The 9,129-nt window shown below is 34.6% G+C and overlaps 1 long non-coding RNA gene across 2 annotated transcripts; it reads left to right on the top strand.

Annotated features, from left to right (window-relative positions):
- The first annotated feature begins 938 nt into the window (after positions 1–938).
- Positions 939–8,853, top strand: LOC110800923 (uncharacterized). Of its 2 annotated transcripts, XR_008930865.1 has the most exons (8): positions 942–1,142; positions 1,424–1,739; positions 1,861–1,917; positions 4,916–4,992; positions 5,081–5,140; positions 6,202–6,359; positions 6,527–6,607; positions 8,582–8,853. It is a non-coding gene; the product is annotated as an uncharacterized lncRNA (long non-coding RNA). The 2 variants fall into 2 exon arrangements; XR_002536792.2 differs by having other exon boundaries at positions 939–1,142; positions 1,424–1,917.
- The last annotated feature ends 276 nt before the right edge of the window (positions 8,854–9,129 follow it).

The raw sequence follows: 9,129 nt of genomic DNA, 5'->3' as shown, positions 1-9,129 counted from the left end.
TTAAATACTTGATCCGTTTACGTACTATTTGTGTAACCCTACGGGTTCAGTCAAGAGTAAGCTGTGGATTAATATCATTAATTCCACTTGAACTGAAGCGGCCTCTAGCTAGGCATTCAGCTCACTTGATCTCACTGAATTATTTACTTGTCAATTAATACTGAACCGCATTTATTAAACTTAATATTATATGCATACTTGGACCAAGGGCATTATTTCCTTCAGAATCTGCCAGAAAAATTCTCCGCCAATGATATTCCAAAGTTCAAAATCAACTGACAATCCCAAGTACCATCTCAAGAATTTCAGAGCAACAATCACTAGTAGAAAAAACCCATGTTGCAGCCCCCTTATTGCAGCATACATGTATTAATACGCTTCAACAACCAGTAGGTCAACGCGGGTCAAACCCTTTAAAGGGTTGTTGCAGCGTACAAATTAATTGCCCCCTGCAAAAGAATTTTTTGCAGCGTACATTCTAAAAGCCCCCTGCAATTACCCTTTTATTTTGCAGCGTACATGGTAAGAGCCCCCTGCAATTACAAATTGTAATATTTTTCGCTGCGAAGTTAATGCAAAACCAAACGTTTAGTTCTATCTCAAACCTCGAAGACCAAATTCTTAAATCATCGCGCGCTCAGTACTCCCTTCTTCTTCCCTCAGCTTTCCCTGCGTCTCGCCCATCGCCGATGGTTCTTGCCAGTCGCCGCTGGGTCTTGTCCGTCGCCGGTTGTACTCCAGCAAGATCTCGGGTTTTTGTCGGGATTTTAATTTGGAATTAAGTTAGAAATTAGGGCTTGTGAATTAGAATTTTGGGATTTGGGAGTTAGGGATTTTCGTATCGGCGGCAGAGCACCACTCGGAACCACTCCACAGCAGCGGCGTGAGTGACCGACGACAGCCCGCAGTGGTGGCCCGCAGCGGTCTGTTTTGTTATTTTTGTATTTTCAATTAAATTTCTAATTAAATTGTATTTGAATTATTTTGTGCAATTATGTTTTATACTTTGTAAATATAAATTCAAGAATCGAGAGCCTTGTGCACTGCGATTGTAGGTTGATTTGATTCAGGGGATTGGAAGATAACCAACTTGGAGTACCTCTGCGCAAGAGCCTTGGGGATTTGATTAACTTGAGAACCTTGTGAGTCTGTTTTTCAGTGAACTCTAGAAGCTGATACTTGGAGCACTTCAAATCTGCTTATACAACATTATTTTTCAGTAGTAGGATAGTTCTTGTTGTGTTTAAATATAATACTATGCAGCTAGTTGGTGAGACTTGGTGGCTAACTGATTGTTATAATATTACATATTTTTCCATGTCTTTGAAGTTTGAGGCTTTTGTGTTGTTTACTTGTTTCCTTTGCAAGATTTTCATATTATACAGTACAAGATTCATTTACAAAATATTTACTCCTCTTGCAGAGTACTTGCTGTAAGCGTTCTTCTGGCTATAATATGGGCAAATTCTAGATCACTTCTTTTAGCAGTTGGTCAAGATGATCAAATTGCAGCTCAAGCCGGACACTATGCTGAATTCGTGATCCCTGGTCTCTTTTCTTATGGTCTTCTTTACTCACTTCAGAGATTCTTACAAACCCAGAACATCGTTTTCCCTATGATGATAACTGCAGGGATCACTACACTACTGCATTTGCCAGTTTGCTGGACTTTGGTCTTCAAATGTGGTCTTGGAAACTGAGGAGTTTCCCTTGCAACTGGTGTATCTTATTGGATTAATGTAATATTGTTAGCACTTTATGTTAAGTTTTCATAAGAAACATTCAATGTGAGCTGACGTTCCAAGATAATTAAGCAAATGGGATTATACCATCTGACTGCTGGTCCTCTTTTATTTGCAGTCTCCACACAGCTGCACTTGTGTGGATGATCCCCTTTGGTCTTAGTGGTGCTGTCAGGTATTTTTCTCTTTTTCTTCTGATATTTGTGAGACTTGTTACCAAAATTACCTCTTGAAGTGAACTAAAAAAGTAAATGTGGGTGTTCCTGCTAATGTTGCTGTCGGAATATCGCGATTAGGAGGTTGCCTGTTTCTTTGATCTTTTACTTTCACTTTCATAATTCCATTATTTCTAAATTTTGTTTTTGATTTTGTTTGGTAATTTTCGAATTGAAATCCTGAATTAGAGCTTTTCATTGAGCTTTTCATTGCTGCTTTCTGCCCTCTCCTTACCCTACTGCTTTCTGCCCTCTCCTCCTCTTCTTACCTGCTTCTTCTCTCTCCTGTGCTATGGCTTACTGAAGGAGAGAAAGATGAGTTCTTTTCTCTCAGCTTCATAATTAATTTCTTCAGATTAGGTTTAAGGATCAAATTTAGTATTTATGCAGAGTTTCATCATTATCGACTTCAACAGTTAAGAATATGCAGGCTATAGATCCCCAACAAGGTGTGTTGTTGATTTTCAATTAATTCAAGTATTCAATACTTTTGACTATATGCTCTCAATTTTGCATTTTTCTGTTAATTATATTGTTGTCCCACTTTGGATCTCTCTGTTTATCTCAATGTTAGTTTACTTGTAGATTGTTTCTTCGATTTATGTGGTCACAGGTTGCTGGGCGAATTGTCCCTACATTGTGTCAATTTTTCTATTGGTTTACAATTGATAACCCCCAAATCTGGATTTTTTTTCTTAGTATTAGGTTAGCTTGATGAAATCATATTCAGTTCTTAGCACAAAATTTTCTGTATTTTGAAGGATTTTTGGACGGGTCAGAATGTCTGCTAGAAATTGTTGAATGAATCAATCCAAGCCATAAATTTACTAAAATGTTTCAATTGAGATGAACTATAGATGAACATTCCTCATCCACCAAAAGCTGTCCAATGACTGAAATTTAAACAGATGCAGACACAAATGAATAAACAACAGGATAATCTCTCATCATCTTTATGATATTTGTTAATGGCAGAATGGTTTAAAATCTCTCTTGTAGTGAACATTCACCCTTTTCCCTCTAATTTTGTTGAATTTGGGGAAGTTCACTAGTAGAAAAAACCCCTATTGCACCCCCCTTGTTGCAGCGTACATGTATTAATACGCTTCAACAACCAATCGGTCAACGCGGGTCAAACCATTTAAAGGGTTGTTGCAGCGTACAATTTAATTGTTCCCTGCAAAAAAGTTTATTGCAGCGTACATTTTAAAAGCCCCCTGCTATAACTTTTTGTTGCAGCGTACAATTTCCGCTCCCAACTTTGAACTAAAGAACCTAAGGACTCATTTGATTCTTATTACATGATTAATATGCATATTTTGAACTTTCTTAAACTAATTCCAATCTATTTATGCACATTTAAGGCTCATTAGATCGCTATAGGTCATATTTAGAGCTTAAATGACATTTACGCTCCCAACTTAGAACTAAAGAACCCAAGGACTCATTTTATTCTTATTACATGATTAATATACATAGTATTAACTTTCTAAAACTCATTCCAAACTATTTATGCACATTTAAGGCTCATTGGATCGTTATAGGTCTATTTAGAGCTAAAATGTCATTTACGCTCCCAACTTTGAACTAAAGAACCTAAGGACTCATTTTATTCTTATTACATGATTAATATGCATAGTTTAAATTTCTAAAACTCATTCTAATCTGTGCATGCACATTTAAGGCTCATTGGGTCATTATAGGTCATATTTAGAGCTAAAATGACATTTACGCTCCCAACTTTGAACTAAAGAACCTATGAACTCATTTGATTCTTATTACATGATTAATATGAATAGTTTTAACTTTCTTAAACTAATTCCAATCTTTTAATGCACATTTAAGGCTCATTGGGTCGTTATTGGTCATATTTAGAGCTAAAATGACATTTACGCTCCCAACTTTGAACTAAAAAACCTATGGACTCACTTTCTTTTTTTAACATGATTAATATGCATAGTTTGAACTTTCTTAAACTCATTCCAATATATTTATGCACATTTAAGGCTCATTGGATCGTTATAGATCATATTTAGGCTAAAATGACATTTTTCTTACTCTTGACTCGTATTCTAGACTATTAGGACATTGTCATTAGTTGCTTGAATGTTAAAATGTGATATTTAATTTGCATTTAATCTAATGCTTAATTGAAATTTTTGTCTTTTTAAAGGTCTATACTCTGAGGAATGCGTCTTATGCTAGTGAGGAAATTGATGTGGTTCGTGAGCATTGGGCTAAGTTTTTTATCAGCAAATATTTATTATTGGCCTGAGCGCGCTTGATCGAGTTGGTTTAGATGCTATAGAACAATCTTTTATATTAAAATGTATGCGTACGTTGAAATTGGAACATATATTTAAATGTACGCGCACTTTGGTTTCATGTATACAAAACAAAAATTATTGTTTTTATATTTGTTATACAGGTTGCGATATTCTATTATTGTTGTGACAGGTTTCTATATTTGGTGCAAGGCACTCTAGGTATCCCTAAACAAAACTAAAATTTTACCACAAAAAGTGTTTTGTTGCAGCGTACATATATATGTGTACGCTGCAACAAGGGTGTAAAATTTGGCATAATTTCAGACTTGTTGCAGCGTACAAATAGATGTACCCTGCAACAGGTGGGGTCTTTTGCAGCGTACATGAGTTTGTACGCTGCAACAAGTTAAGATTTTGTCCAAATTTTTGACACTTATTGCAGCGTACATGAAAAAAGTACTTTTCGCAGCGAACATTGTACGCTGCAACAAGTCCAGACTTGTTGCAGGCCCCCCAGTTGCAGCATACGATGTACGCTGCAACAGGGGTCTAAAAGCCCGCTGCAACAAGTGTTTTTTCTACTAGTGGTTCGAGCTACATGTGAAGATCAAACTCATTATTGGATAGTTATATTTATTGATATATGTAACTAATGCCTTGTGGCATAATCTGACGGACGCTTATTATGCAGTACTGCAGTTTGATACCGTTCCATCAACTCATACAGCTTCTCATTCGAGTGACAGATCGAAGGAGATTGATCATAAGGTTAGAAGTTGTTCACTCTTCTCTTTTCATGCAATTTTACATCTTGTAGCTTCATTTTTGTAACATCTTTAAATATTTATTATTATAGACTCTACGAAGGCTTGCTCAGAACCGTGAGGCAGCAAGGAAAAGCCGGTTGAGGAAAAAAGTAAGACATCTAATTTTTTTTCTTGCATGTGCTTTGGTGTTGGTTAATTATTTAATTCGTTTTCTCATTTAATTAATTAATGGAATTAGCTGGAGAAGTATTCCATGTGGGGAAAAAATAAGTCATAAAGCTAATATGAAAATCAGTTAAGTTTCTGCTTATTTTTATTTTTTGGTCTTTAACATGCTCTTGTATTATCTTTCTTTTTCTTTCCCTCCCTTTTTCTATTTTGGAAATAGGCATAGGTTGTTCTTGGATTTGGGTTGATATCCCAGGCTTTTAAGTCAATAATGAAAAACCTGTCGTGATTTTAAGGCTAAGTGCAAAAATCTTAATTCTATTCAATCATCTGAATCAAGCTAGGCTCCTTGTTTTTTGCTGGAAAACTGAAAAGTAGTGGACAACTTAATGCACTCCATTAGGGATTTGGTTAGTTATATATGGTTTTGCAGCATGGTTGAAAGCTAAAGCTGGTTAAACATTAAAATTAGCAGTACCAGGTTAGCTTTGTTGGTAAACCTAATCCAATTATGCTTGTGACACCATTCTTGCCATTAGTTCCAAAGGCGAAACATATGAAGAAGTAAGTCACAGTCTTATTATTTTTGCAATTAATATGTAAAACTCCAATGAATGATGAGGTTTTAATTTTGTGATTACGAGGAAAAATTATTGGTTTTTTTTTTTGTTATTAATAATAGTTAAAAGAATAAATGGGGTTGGCTGTATGAACTAAGAATTTATGAAGTTCTAGACTTCTAGGTTTTGATTCATGAGATTGGGCTACGACAAAAGGTTTGGGTTTTTGACATTTGGTAGATTTTCTCATATTTCAAACAAATGGAACTCAGAATTTCAATTGGATTGTGATGACTTTGAGATTGATGAAATTATACATGTTTTTACATGTGTCAACCTTGTGTGGAATTGCATATAGTTTTCATGGAATTCCAGAATTTCAATTGGACTCTGACTTTAAAAATGTCATCACTGATTTTGAGATTGATGAAAGTATACCTGTTTTTTTAACATGTGATTACTTTATGTGTACTTGCAAATAGTTGGACTGGCAAATGCAATGATGAAACACTGCAAGAGTGTGGACGGATTGGAGGATGTTGTTGACATTGTCGGTACCGGTGGTGATGGAGCAAACACTGTAAATATCTCTACCGGCGCCTCTATATTGGCCGCCGCTTGTGGTGCCAAAGTAGCCAAGGTTGCATCTCAGTTTTTGCTTCTCAATTGGTGTGTTTTGGGGGGAGGGGAGGGGTTCATGTCAAAGTGTGAAAGAGTGGCACAAATTGAGTCTGAATATCTGCTAATTGTGTTTAAATATGCTGGATTTACTAATGATGGGTTGTGTTTTTTGGGATTTTGTTGCAGCAAGGGACCAGATCAAGCTGTACTAAGGTTGTTTCAATTCTGCAGAACGGTGCGCGGTGCATGCTTTCCAATTGACTAAAGGTAATTCCATTTGCACACTTCTGATAAATTTCTGCACTTTTTTATTTTCCTTCCAAATTTTTTTCAAAGAATAAAACTTTGGTTGTGAATGTTCTTAGCAGCATTATGTAATTTCAGCAGTTTATTCTTAGTACTCAAACATTGAATAGGCTTTTATGTGACTAATTTCAAAATTGTTTTGCAGACTTAGAAGCAGGTGAGAACATTTTAGTCAAAATATGACATATAACGATCAAACGAGACTAAAATGAAATTTTCGCTCCTAACTTTAAACTAACGAACGTAAGAACTCATTTCAAACTTACTACATAATTCATAGATTAGTTTTAACTTTCCAAGACTCAATCCAATCTATTTATGTACATTTGAGACTTGTTTGGCCATTATAGGTCATATTTAGGCCAAAATGACATTTTCGCTCCCATCTTTGAGCTAATGAACCTAAGAACTCATTTCAAACTTACTACATGATTTATATGATTAGCTTTAACTTTCCATGACTCAATCCAATCTATTTATGCACATTTGAAACTTGTTTGGCCATTATAGGTCATAATTAGGCTAAAATGACATTTTCGCTCCCAACTTTGAACTAACGAACCTAAGGACTGATTTTATTCTTATTACATGATTAATATGCATAGTATTAACTTTATAAAACTCATTCTAATCTATGTATGCACATTTAACGCTCATTGGGTCATTATAGGTCATATTTAGAGCTAAAACGACATGTCCGCTCCCAACTTTGAACTAAAGAACCTAAGGACTCATTTTATTCTTATTACATGATTAATATGCATAGTATTAACTTTCTAAAACTCTTTCTAATCTATGTATGCACATTTAAGGCTCATTGGGTCGTTATAGGTCATATTTAGAGCTAAAACGACATTTCCGCTGCCAACTTTGAACTAAAGAACCTAAGGACTCATTTGTTTCTTATTACATGACTAATATGCATATTATTAACTTTCTTAAACTAATTCCAATCTATTTATGCACATTTAAGGCTCATTAGATCGCTATAGGTCATATTTAGAGCTTAAATGACATTTACGCTCCCAACTTTGAACTAACGAACCTAAGGACTCATTTTATTCTTATTAAGTGATTAATATACATAGTATTAACTTTCTAAAACTCATTCCAAACTATTTATGCACATTTAAGGCTCATTGGATCGTTATAGGTCATATTTAGAGCTAAAATGACATTTACGCTCCCAACTTTGAACTAAAAAACCTAAGGACTCATTTGTTTCTTATTAAATGATTAATATGCATGTTTTTAACTTTCTAAAACTCATTCCAATCATGTATGCACATTTAAGGCTCATTGGGTACTTATTGGTCATATTTAGAGCTAAAATGACATTTCCGCTCCCAACTTTGAACTAAAGAACCTAATGACTCATTTGATTCTTATTACATGATTAAAATGCATAGTTTTAACTTTCTTAAAATAATTACAATCTATTTATGCACATTTAAGGCTCATTAGATCGCTATAGGTCATATTTAGAGCTTAAATGACATTTTACGCTCACAACTTTGAACTAAAGAACGTAAGGACTCATTGTATTCTTATTACATGATTAATATACATAGTATTAACTTTCTAAAACTCATTCTAAACTATTATGCACATTTAAGGCTCATTGGGTCGTTATAGGTCATATTTAGAGCTAAAATGACATTTACGCTCCCAACTTTGAACTAAAGAACCTATGGACTCATTTTATTCTTATCACATGATTAATATGCATAGTTTGAACTTTTTTAAACTCATTCCAATATATTTATGCACATTTAAGGCTCATTGGATCGTTATAGGTCATATTTAGGCTAAAATGACATTTTCCTTACTCTTGACTCGTATTCTAGACTATTAGGACATTGTCATTAGTGCTTGAATGTTAAAATGTGATATTAAATTTGCATTTAATCTATTGAAATTTTTGTTTTTGTAAAGGTCTATACTCTGAGGAATGCGGCTTAAGCTAGTGAGGAAATTGATGTGGTTCGTGAGCAATGGGCTAAGTTTTTTACCAGCAAATATTAATTATTGGCCTGATCGCGCTTGATCGAGTTGGTTTAGATGTTATAGACCAATCTTTTATATTAAAATGTATGCGTACAATGAAATTGGAACATATATTTAAATGTACGTGCACTTTGGTTTCATGTATACAAAACAACAATTATTGTTTTTATATTTGTTATACAGGTTGCGATATTTTATTATTGTTGTGACAGGTTTCTATATTTGGTGCAAGGCATTCTAGGTATCCTAAACAAAATTAGAATTTTCCCGCCAAAAGTGCTTTGTTGTAGCGTACATATATATGTGTACCCTGCAACAAGGGTGTAAAATTTAACAAAATTTCACACTTGTTGCAGCATACAAATAGATGTACCCTACAACAGGTGGGGTCTATGGCAGCGTACACGAATTTGTACGATGTAACAAGTCAAGATTTTGGCCAAATTTTGGCACTTGTTGCAGCGTACATGAATTTG

The sequence above is a fragment of the Spinacia oleracea genome, chromosome 3 (assembly GCF_020520425.1).
Source record: "Spinacia oleracea cultivar Varoflay chromosome 3, BTI_SOV_V1, whole genome shotgun sequence".
NCBI classification, from domain to species: domain Eukaryota; kingdom Viridiplantae; phylum Streptophyta; class Magnoliopsida; order Caryophyllales; family Amaranthaceae; genus Spinacia; species Spinacia oleracea.
The sequence above is the reverse complement of the archived record's forward strand: the minus strand, read 5'-3'. Positions and strand labels throughout refer to the sequence as shown.